The sequence below is a fragment of the Piliocolobus tephrosceles genome, chromosome 2 (assembly GCF_002776525.5).
Source record: "Piliocolobus tephrosceles isolate RC106 chromosome 2, ASM277652v3, whole genome shotgun sequence".
Classification (NCBI taxonomy): Eukaryota; Metazoa; Chordata; class Mammalia; order Primates; family Cercopithecidae; genus Piliocolobus; species Piliocolobus tephrosceles.
The window spans coordinates 130660474-130671653 of NC_045435.1; the positions used below are offsets into that span (position 1 = coordinate 130660474).

The 11180-nt window shown below is 35.7% G+C and overlaps 1 protein-coding gene across 1 annotated transcript in view; it reads left to right on the top strand.

Annotated features, from left to right (window-relative positions):
* The window catches only part of MED12L (mediator complex subunit 12L), a 345920-nt gene that overhangs the window by 304282 nt on the left and 30458 nt on the right, over window positions 1–11180 (top strand). The gene's annotated exons all lie outside the window — the stretch shown is intronic.

Sequence of the window (11180 nt, forward strand, 5' to 3'; positions counted from 1 at the left end):
AACACTAACAGAGCACTTACTATATGCCAAAACATTTCTAAGCACTTAAATGTATTAGCTATCTTAGATACCAGGGTAACTCTATGAGTTAGGTACCTTCATGACCCTCCAATGGAAATAGCGAATCTGCAGGTACATCCTGCTCTAAGAAAAACCACAATACTTTCAACATAGCAAGAAATTCAAATGCTTTAAAAAAATATTCTTTGTCTGTTGGATAACTTTCTAGGCATATCTCCATTGTGTAATTTATGGCACTCCCTGCATTTGGGCCACTTAGTGATGATTTAGGTGGATGGTGATGGCGAGGTTAGTCATTCATTCTTAAAACCGGTTCTTTTTTTTACCTGAATTATAAGGACAAGAGAGAAGAAACTAATTGAACTGTGTGATAATGCAAGCAACAGTCATCACGACGTGCTTGTCTCTCCCTGACCTCTAGCGATTGCTGTAGCTCCCTGAGTGAAAGATAAGAAAAGATGGGCCTAAGCTGCTGCTTGCACATAAATGATGAACATTTGATTAAAATATGAAAAAATTATTTAATTTGCCTAAATAAGCAACATGTTTACAGTCATTTTTTAAAGCCTCATTGGGATTTTTAGCTCTTTTTGGGAATCAGCAAAATTAGAGTCGTACTATTGCTTCAAATCATTTTTAAGTTAAAAAAATTCACTAGACGTTGAAAAACCATCCTACTAGAATGCATTTAGCCCTCTTTCAAAGTAATAAAGCCTAGGACCAGGTGCAGTGGCTTACGCCTATAATCCCAGCACTTTGGGAGGCTGAGGCAGGTGGATCACTTGAGGTCAGGAGTTTGAGATCAGCCTGGCCAACATGGTGAAACCCTGTCTCTACTAAATACAAAAATTAGGCATGGTGGAGCATGCCTGTAGTCCCAGCTACTGGGAAGGCTGAGGCAGGAGAATCATTTGAACCTGGGAAGTGGAGTTGGCAGTGAGCCGAGATCACGCCACCGCACTCCAGCCTGGGCAACAGAGTGAGACCCCATCTCAAGAAAAATAAAGTAAAGTAAGTGCCACTTTAATTTTTTTTTCTTATCTACCTTTTTATCACAAGGCATAGTTTTTCTTATAGCCCACTTTCAAACTGTTACTGCCAAATTAACTTTGAAATATTGTTAAGTGATATTCCTAGCACTGGGGGAAAGCCCACTGGGCTAGTTATGGGTAAATACACCTGTCCTAAAAAGGTTCACTTCCTGATATAAGCCATGATACGATTTCAGCTACAAACATTTTTTAAAGCATTTAATTGAATAATCTACATGTAATCAAAGATATCCTTGCATATGGAGAAGTGTACCTGGATGACACCATTACTTTTCTTTCTCCTACCAAACATTCCTGGCTCTATCCTTTTGTACCACCTACAGTTGTACTGCTTGTACCAATGGGAATTAATTGGTAGTTCATTCTTTTTCTGATTCTTTTGTGCTAACTCCATTACAATGTTGGATTTTTTTTTTCTTTATTCTTCTCTTTTTAAACTTTTAAGACCAGAAATGCCTTCTTCAAATAGGAAAAGCTCAGCTTCATAACAGTGATTGTACGGTATTCACCTCTTCATCTCAAACTCACTTCATATTGTTTTTAACAGTTGAAACTTACTATGGAGTCTCTGAAGGGCTTTCACAAGTAGGATATGTCTTTTTCTCTCTGACCATTCTTCAAGTGTTAGATAATTGAGGAAAATAGTATTCTTAAAGGAAGAGAAATGCATATATTATGCAGTCACAATGTGCAGTAATCCTGTAGTACATCGAGCTAATGAGATTTGCATGTAGCGTCCGCCACGGTACCTGTACTTAGGAGGTCCTGAGGAAATATTAGTGCCTTTCCTTTCTCTTAATAGATCATGTATAAGCTATTAATATAACTGGAATTTAGCTAAATATGGTGTTACGGCACAAAAATTCTTGTGATAATCCTTCAGAATCTAAAGACAGAATTATATGGAATGTAAGCAATATTGATCAATTGTTTTAATATATGTTGCTGGGCACAATTTGCTTTTCTAGTACGTACTGACCATTTCATGCTATGGCAGGAAGATTTTCTCAGGTTACTCACCCATATACGATATGAATTTCTCTAGCTACGTAAGGTCTAATAGTATAGTTATTTTTTCATTTTTTGGCTTCTTGTAGAGAAAAGTAAATAGATACATTTTTATCCATATCCTAGTAATTTTCTTATTCCAGAGGCTCATTTTCTTAAATATAACAAACAGAGAATATCCATTTGTATTAATCTTCAAAACCGATTCTGGAATTCAGCAGATGCTTTTACAGGCTGATAAGTTTCTCCAGGTTTTGGATGTGACTTCTTCCTGTGACAGTTGTCTAGTAACCCACTGGTTACTCCCTTTTCTTAAGAGGCCGGACACTGGGCTGTATACTATTTTGTATTGTCTTTTCATCTCCTAAGCACATAGTACAAATCTGTGAGCTGTGTATCAAATGAATAATGCAAGATTTCATCAGCTGTTTCCAGGAGCCTGAAGTTTCTTAGTAGCCTTAGTCCTCAGCAGTCTGATTTTTATCCACACACCCTTCTCATAGCTTTCCCTCCCAGTGCTTCCAGAAACTGGCCCTTCTAGTGATACCTGCTATGGTTGTTTTGGAAACCTAAATGGCAAAGGTAAACATAAATTCCTGAACTCAGGATATATCTAAGACCTCACAGTGTCCCCTTGTCCTCCTTCTGTCTGGTTGGGGGAAGTTGGCAATATGCAGAAAGCATCCACCCTTCAGTGATACACAATGAAACCCAGAATTCCATAAAATAACCCTCTAGTTCCACTGCGGAGATTGTACATGAGCTTCAGTCAGTCATGGAATATTCTGTCATGGATTGTCTTATATTTCCTCAGGAATGTGTTAAGACAGTGTCTAACACAGTACCTAGACAACAAGTGCTGAATAGCATGGATATTGTTAAGTATCTTAATGAGATTATTTGATGTAATAATTGTTATAATTGAGTATATTTTCCTATAGCTTTAGTACATATGGACATGCAGAAAGATGTTTTGGCAAGAAACCTGTTTTCATTCTTCTTGGTTACAGTCTTCATCTAGGAAAATACAGTAGTCCCATCAGCCTGCTCATCCACAGGGAATACGTTCAGTGGTTGCTGAAACCCCAGAGCACCAAACCTGATATGGACCATGTTTTTTCCTATATATAGGTACCTATATGATAAAGTTTAATTTATAAATTAGGCTCAGTAAGATATTAACAATAACTAATAGTAAAATAGAACAATTATAATAATATACTGTAACAAACATGTAAATGTCATCTTTTGCAAAATCCCTTACTGTGCTGTACTCACCTATTTTCGGACTGTGGTTTTCTGCAGGTAATTGAAACTGTGGGAAGGGAAACCGCAGAGAAGTGGCGACTACTGTAAAAAAACAAAACAAAACAAAAACTATTCTGTTTCTTACTCAATGTCCTGTATTTAGATGGGACTCAGTCCAGTGGTTACACTACCTTTCTGTGTCTCAGAGTCCCATCTATAAAATGGAGCTACTTCTATACTGTACTTACTTTATAGGGTAGTTGTGAAGTTAATGATTTAGTATGTGTGAAACAGCCCTTAGAACAGTGGATGGCTCATAGTAAGTGCTCAAAAAGTGTTAGCTGTCATACTTACCATTGCTGCTTATTAGTATTTTTATGGTTTGTTATTTCAAAAGAAATTCATTTCCCATAACAATATTATTTTCTTAAATATGTTAAGCTTTAAAATGAAAGCATATCAAATGGTTTACTTGTATAATCACATAAATTGCCATTAATAGGATTGGTTTAATCCTCATTTGCTTAATGGTTACCAATAGAACAAACTCATAAAAAGGAATGTTGTTTTGTCATCCTAATTGTCATTTTAGCTTCTTAGAGTGGTATGTTTTTGTTCTTTAAATACTGTGATACTTGAGCGCCTCATTCAAATCTCAGTATTAAAAGTATCACTGCATTTTATTTTTCACATATTCTGTTAGAATTGTCACAGAATGTAGAATATTGGTTATAATGCAAAATGCTGCTTTAATTATTTTCCGCTCATTCCATTCTTACACTCAGTATTTTTCTTTTGACAGCAGGAACTTTTTGTCATCTCACCTTACCATCCCCCTGACCATATCAATCATCTAGGGAAGGGGCTTGCAGGAGGAATCTTAAGGAACTTTCTGTTTTTTTTTTTTTTTTTTTTTTTCTCGAGACAGAGTCTCCCTCTGTTGCCCAGGCTGGAGTTCAGTGGCATGATCTCAGCTCACTGCAACCTCTGCCTCCCAGGTTCAAGCGATTCTCCTGCTTCAGCCTCCCGAGTGGCTGGGACTATAGGCGTGCACCACCACGCCTGGCTAATTTTTGTATTTGTAATAGAGGCAGTGTTTTACCATGTTGGCCAGGGTGGTCTTGAACTCCTGACCTCAGGTGATCTGCCTACCTTGGCCTCCTATAGTGCTGAGATTATAGACGTGAGCCTCCGCGCCAGGCCTTAAGGAACTTTCATAACCCTCACAATATCAATCATCTAGGGAAGGGGCTTGCAGAAACAATCTAAAGTTTTGACCCAGGAAAAGAACTTTATGCCTTGATTTATGGTGTTGCTTTATTCTGATTTTTCCTTTCAGTATACTAAATTATTTTATTGTTCGTGTAATAATTCCAGACAGCATATTTTCAAGAGTCCAAAGAAGGATAGACGGAAGAGATGTTTAGCTTGAATTGGTTCAGACAAATTGGTTAAAAAGTGCACTTGGTTATAGGCTCCATACAGATCATGAATCGTAAGGATTTTTCAGGACAGAAAAGAGGAAGATTCCTTTCAGAGGACAGAAATGTGTGCCCAGTTATAGCCAGTACATGTAGCGACTTGTAAAGAGGATTTGGTTATCTGCCATGGAGCAGGTCCCATCATTTGTGTATCCAAATCAAGGAAATAGGTAATTTAGAGAAGGAAGGATGACTGAGTCAGAACCTCCCAGAGCTGTTCGCTCCTTGGCATAAATGAATCTGTGACTTCATGGGAACATGCTCTTGGATTATTGTTTAAGTTGAGCAATTACCCTTTGTTCGGTAATTGATCTCCCACCCTAAGGAAAAGGAATATGTTTATTTTCTCCATCCCTCCCACTCACTCTTTAATGGTATATGTATTTCAAGCATATAGATGAGAATAGAAAATAATGTAATAATCACTAATGTACTTACCACCTAACTTTATTAAATAATATTCTTCCATAATGCTCTAGGTTATTTTTTAAATAAAACATTATAGATGTGGATGAGTCTCCTTGTATCATTATTTCCCTCCCTTCTTCTAAAGTGGGACTCCCCATCATGAATTTAGTGTTTTACTTTCTTATGCATGTTTTTATACTTTCAATATATACATTTGCATCCACCAACATAAACATTGTACAGTATTACTTTGTAGATTTGAAATGTTATGTAAATGTTTTCACACGTATTGTGTTATTTTGCAGCTTTTTTATAGCTAATACTTTAATTATTTCTACTTTGTTTCATGTAGTTATATTCATTCATTTATCCTGTTGGATGTTATTTCATTACGAATATTAATATGTTATTTATTCATTCTGCTGATGGTCATTTAAGTTATTCAGTTTTTTTAAACTGTTAACTGTTACAGTAAACATTCTTTTACATTTCTTCTATACATGTGGAAAGTTTTAGGGTGTGTACCTGAACATGGAAATGCTGAGTGATTTTGAAAGTGGTGGTGATTCCTCTTAGAATAGTATATGAGCATTTTTCTTTCTCCATATTCTCACCAATGCTTGGTATTACCAGACCTTATTTTTCTCAATCAGAGCAGGTGAAATGGTATTATATTGTGACATCTTAATTTGCATTTTCCTAATTACCTGTGAGTTTAGCCATTTTTTATAACTTTACTGGCTATTCAAGTTTTCCCTTTTTGTAAACTTCCTGACCCTGTAAATAGAGCATATTTCAAATTATAGTCTCATTTGTTAAAGGTAGGGAAAATAGTCTTGTTGAAACATATTTTGAGTATTGATAACTAATGTGTTTATTCAGAGGGTGTAATTAATATACATTTCAATGATAAAAACGAACTTAGGAGAAGAAAACCACTGTACTGGTAAATATGTCCTAACCCCTATCATTTTGTTTTTTGGGTAGAAAGCATTCTCCAGGGAGGGGGGTACTTCGCTTATTACTTACATCTGGTATTTCTCTGTTTATTTGAACAATGAGGAAGGTGCTGATTTTATTTGCTAAAATTATGATTAGGCAAATATAATGAGCTAGGAGATAGTGTTTGCAGCTTTATTTTTATGAGAGAGGGCAGAAGATTGGATGGAGGGGTGAGGAAATGAATCACTAACACAAGCATGGCAGTTGAATCTAAAGACCAACGTACAAATGCAATGAATTAGGTACCTATGCGTAAAATGGTGAGAATAGGTGTTATTTACCTGGGAAATTCCTCCTATACTTTCAAATTCTCAGTATAGTAAAATGCTTTTTTTATTATTGGTAAAATCCTTTGCTTCATGTCTACTTCCAGAACTCAGGGAAATTTTTAACATTTCAGTAATATATCCCTTGGAATTTGAATATATAAATGATTTAAAAAGGGATTCATTTAGTTGATAAATAGCAATTTTCCCCAGGTATTCAGTTGACTTTTTGTAAATCACATTCCCTGTTCGTGTGCAAACAATGGTGACACTATAAATATTTGTTGTCTACTGCGATCGGTTGAATGTGTGGTTAACCTGGTGACGTCTTCCTTGGATTTACTGGGGATGGAGCTAATCACATCCTTCAAGAACATATGGCCTGCTGACTGTTCACTTAATGTTTTGTCTGCTTAATGTGACCCACATGTCCTGAGCTCCCCTACTGGCTCTAGGGCGGGAAGGACCCTAGCCCCCTGTTGCTCACATGGGGGTTTCAGAGCCCCTTGGTTGCAGCATGTTTCGTTGTCTGATATCTCCTCTACTTCTTTTATGTCACCATTTAACCTCCATGTTGTGCTGTTCTAGTATATGAATACCACCATATTGTTTATCAGTGTTGCAGTCTGTAGTGAGGATGTTTGACATATGAATTAATAAAACCCTTATAGGGCCTATGTTTTTAAGTCTTGACTTCCTGCAACATTGTTTTAAATGAAATAGTTCATATGTATTTTGGCTACCCACGTCATTAGGCTAAAAAATCTTATCTGTATTGTCTGCCGTTTTCTTGCTGTCCCCTTTCTGTAGGACTTCTGTAACTCTGCTGTCTCCCTTCTGGAAGACTTTGACAACATAATGGTAACATCCCTGCTGTCATTCCTTTTTCTTTCTTTTCTTTTTTTTTTTTTAATAAATTTTTATAGCATTGCCCTTTGAACGTCAAAATGAGAAGCAGGTTTTTCTGTAGCTGGTAATAATTATAGTGTTCATTTCACTGTTACTCACTCGGTTTATGTTTGAGACTGTAACACAGAATCATGAATGCATTGACCATGTTTAATTTAATGGAATTTTTTTTCTGAAAGTGCCCCCCTTTGATCGCGTCATGATTTCCATCATATACATGTATGATATAGAAACCAATAGACGTTCATGGCCTGGGCTTGGGAACAGAGACCAGTTCATGCACCTTCATCTCAGTCCCAGTTTCGAACCTGTCTATTCCTGAGCTCTTGCTTCTCTCTATGGTAATTTATATCATTAGTAGAGGAATGCATGGCATGCTGATTCATAGACCAATGCAAGAAAATGAAAACTGTGGTTATGAAACTTACCCTCTCATCACATCCCACTCACTGGCTATTCCCAAAATCTCAACAGAACGCATCATCTCTATTTTCTTTCCAGTATGGAGATTTTTTTTTTAGCATAGGTCTTGTGCATGCATGTCATAAGACTTCATCTCTACTGCTTTGCCTGGGCTAGCTAAGAATGCATGTGTTGCATTAAGTTACTTATAGGTTTCTGTGTCAGGTAGCCAACCCACAACATAAACCCAAGAAGCATTAGAATAAAAAAGAGCACACATCTCAGTTGTGACTGTAAGTTAACTTGTTTCACTGCCAATTTAATGGGTAACATTATCTATACATTGATAAAAATGTCCTTAACTGCATATTCAAACTTTGAAAATATTTAGGTTATCTAATACTTGTTATATAGGCATTTTTCTCCAGTAACTACTTTCGGCAAAGGAAAGCTTGGAAACTTTTCTGAAAAGACTGTGTTTCTTGACACTTTATGGTATTCAGGGGTCAGGTGAGAATTTTATTGAAAAACTTGAATTAAACTGTGAAGTTCCAAAATGTTTTGGAGACAGCTTATGTTTGCTATAGGGCATTGTTTATTATTCAGGTGATAATGTAATTCAGATAGAAAACAATTTGCATCAATCACTGACTTTTTAAAAAATGTTTTTATTGACAACTATTTTGTTTGTAAGTATTTAAAGTCAAAAGAAGGTTCCATGATTTCTATATTAATTCAAAGTAATGAAAAATGTGTATTTTTGCCATTCATTTTACCACTCTTAGTTTTCTGTAATATTCTGCTTTCTTAGGAAGTTAATATATACTCAATCAGTTCTTATAATTTATGGACATGCTAATATCATAAAGGTTCATTACTGTATGGGATATGTTTTAGAATGAATCAGATTATTCTAGCAGTTAGTTACTGTTCATTGATTCCCAACCAAGTTGTATTTGAGGGGAAAACTTTTAAAAGTATCAAACATAACTAGCCAACAAGACTTCTTATAATTATAGAATTTCCTCTCTGTTGTCTGCAGTTGAAATAAACCAATATGATGTGATGGCCACAACTTCTGGTTCATACCATGTGTTGTTTTAGCCTAAAGCACTCAGTAACTTCCAAACTAGGAGTTATAAATAAAACCCCTTCTGCTAGGTGACTTGTAAAACATTACCCACTGGTTTTTCTTATGTGCCTTTTATTACTTTTTTTCCAAATCTGTATTTCCAGAAACCAAGTCACAAAATCTGGCTGTGGTTTTTATAAATATAACTTGTCTCTCTACTTGTAACCCTTAAACACTACTGAAAAATTACTAAATAAGGATTTTAATCATTACTAGTAAACTGAGTGGATAGGAAACTCCTGATTCTAAAATTCTCTGATTATAATCCTTATTGATCGCTCATTGGAGGTGTAACCAGTCCTACGTGAGAAGGAGCTCTTAACATTTTCTCATTTGATTGAGGGTATAGTTGCAATACAGAAGAGATTAAGACACAAAAGAATGAAAATTATGTTTGAGGATCATTTATCAAAAACTTAAAGCTTATCAGATGCATTAATTTCAAATTATGCCAAAAGCCTTTGAGGCAACATCTCTTTGAGCTCACATACTTCTGTCCAATTAAAAAATACAGCAGTAAGAGAGAGAACTCTTCTTATAAAGGTTAGGAAGATAGTTCAATATTGAACAGCACAGCTTCTTTAGAGGCTTTTTAAAAATGGAAATTTTAGAAAGTACATATTTATTTAATGTTATATTTTGTTTATAGAGGTAAGCCCAAAGCAAAGTGCATAAAAATGAAGTAAAGAGACCACGTGGAGGAATTTATCTCAGGTAGTAATGTAGAGATGGGCTTATGTAATTATTAGACTGTTGCAGTTCTCTGTCGATCATTCCCTTTGCACATACAAGTCAGGTATCTGAGGCATGGAAGCTTGAGCAGGGAACAGATATCTTATTCTCTCTTACTTATATGTCTAAAGTCACATGGCACCTGGCTAGACACAAATATGCCATCAAAAACCACCTTCCTGCAGGCTGGATGCAGTGGCTCATACCTGTATTCCCAACACTTTAGGAGGCCAAGGTTGGAGGATCTCTTGAGTCCAGGAATATGAGGCCGCAGTGAAGTGTGATCTTGCCACTGCACTCCAGCCTTGGCAACAAAGTGAGATGCTGTCTCACTTTGTGTTTCACATAAACAAAAACAAACAAGTCATGTTCCCAGAGAGGTCTCTCCATGCATTAAAAAATATGAAGTTAAAGTGGCCTCGATTGTTTTGGTTGAGCAGAATAAATAGGGAGAAATTAAGTTACTCTCCAGATATGAATGCTGGCAGGAAGAAGAAATCATTACAATGATAGATGCTAAATATTAAATTAAACTTGAGTTTTCAAAAGACGATGCTGACAACTGTAAGGCAATTAGAAAGCACTTGGTAAAGTAATTGATGCTCAAATATAAATCCTAATTTACCTCTGGATTTCTTGGTTAACAGATAAACTAAATTAAATCTTAGTTATTCTGAACAGATATTTACTGAGCACTTATTATATATGCTAGGCACTAATTTAAAATAAAGCTTGAAAAATTTTCAGAAATTAACAGAGAACTAAAGTGATCAGATGTCCTGATTTGCCAGGCGTGGTCTCACTTTGCCCTCTTGTCCTGGCTTGTCCTAGTTTGGATGACATGTTAGATCATCTAATCTTGGTTTAATGTGGCCAAACCCATGCCCACCAACGTTTAAAAGTTTTTACTAATTCTCAGTCTCTAGTTTCCTTGATTATTCCCACATTGTGGTTCTTGTTTAACATTTGTAATATATTTCGAGTTATTAAAGAACTTATTCATTCTGTTTTCAACTAATTGAACTGTTTCTACAAATTGAAATAATGTGTTCCTGGCATTATTCTGGAAAAAAACAAAGAAAAGTAGGAATCTATTTCAGTCTGATAGGAGAGATTAGGGTGTTTTCTTTTTAGGAGCTCATGATGATAACAGCTATGCATGGCAGAATTGGGAAGTGGTAGTCAAATAGGGGTGTTTTTTTTTATTTTTTCAGGGAGAAGATTGCATATCTGAATTATTTTCTATATTTCAGTAGTGTGTTGGGACAAACTGATGGTCGGGAGGGAAAGTAATATGTTCACATATAAATAGTTCATCATTAGACATAAATGGTTGACATGAATTTCAGAGTGTCAAAACTATATTTCAACTTGTATTCCTTTTTCCTTTTAAAAGTATAGCATATTTTTCTGAATGTTTTGTGATTTTTAAAAATGTAGAATAATAGTTTTCAGTTTCTATTTCTCCTTCTTTCCTTCCTTCCTTCCTTCCTTCCTTCCTTCCTTCCTTCCTTCCTTC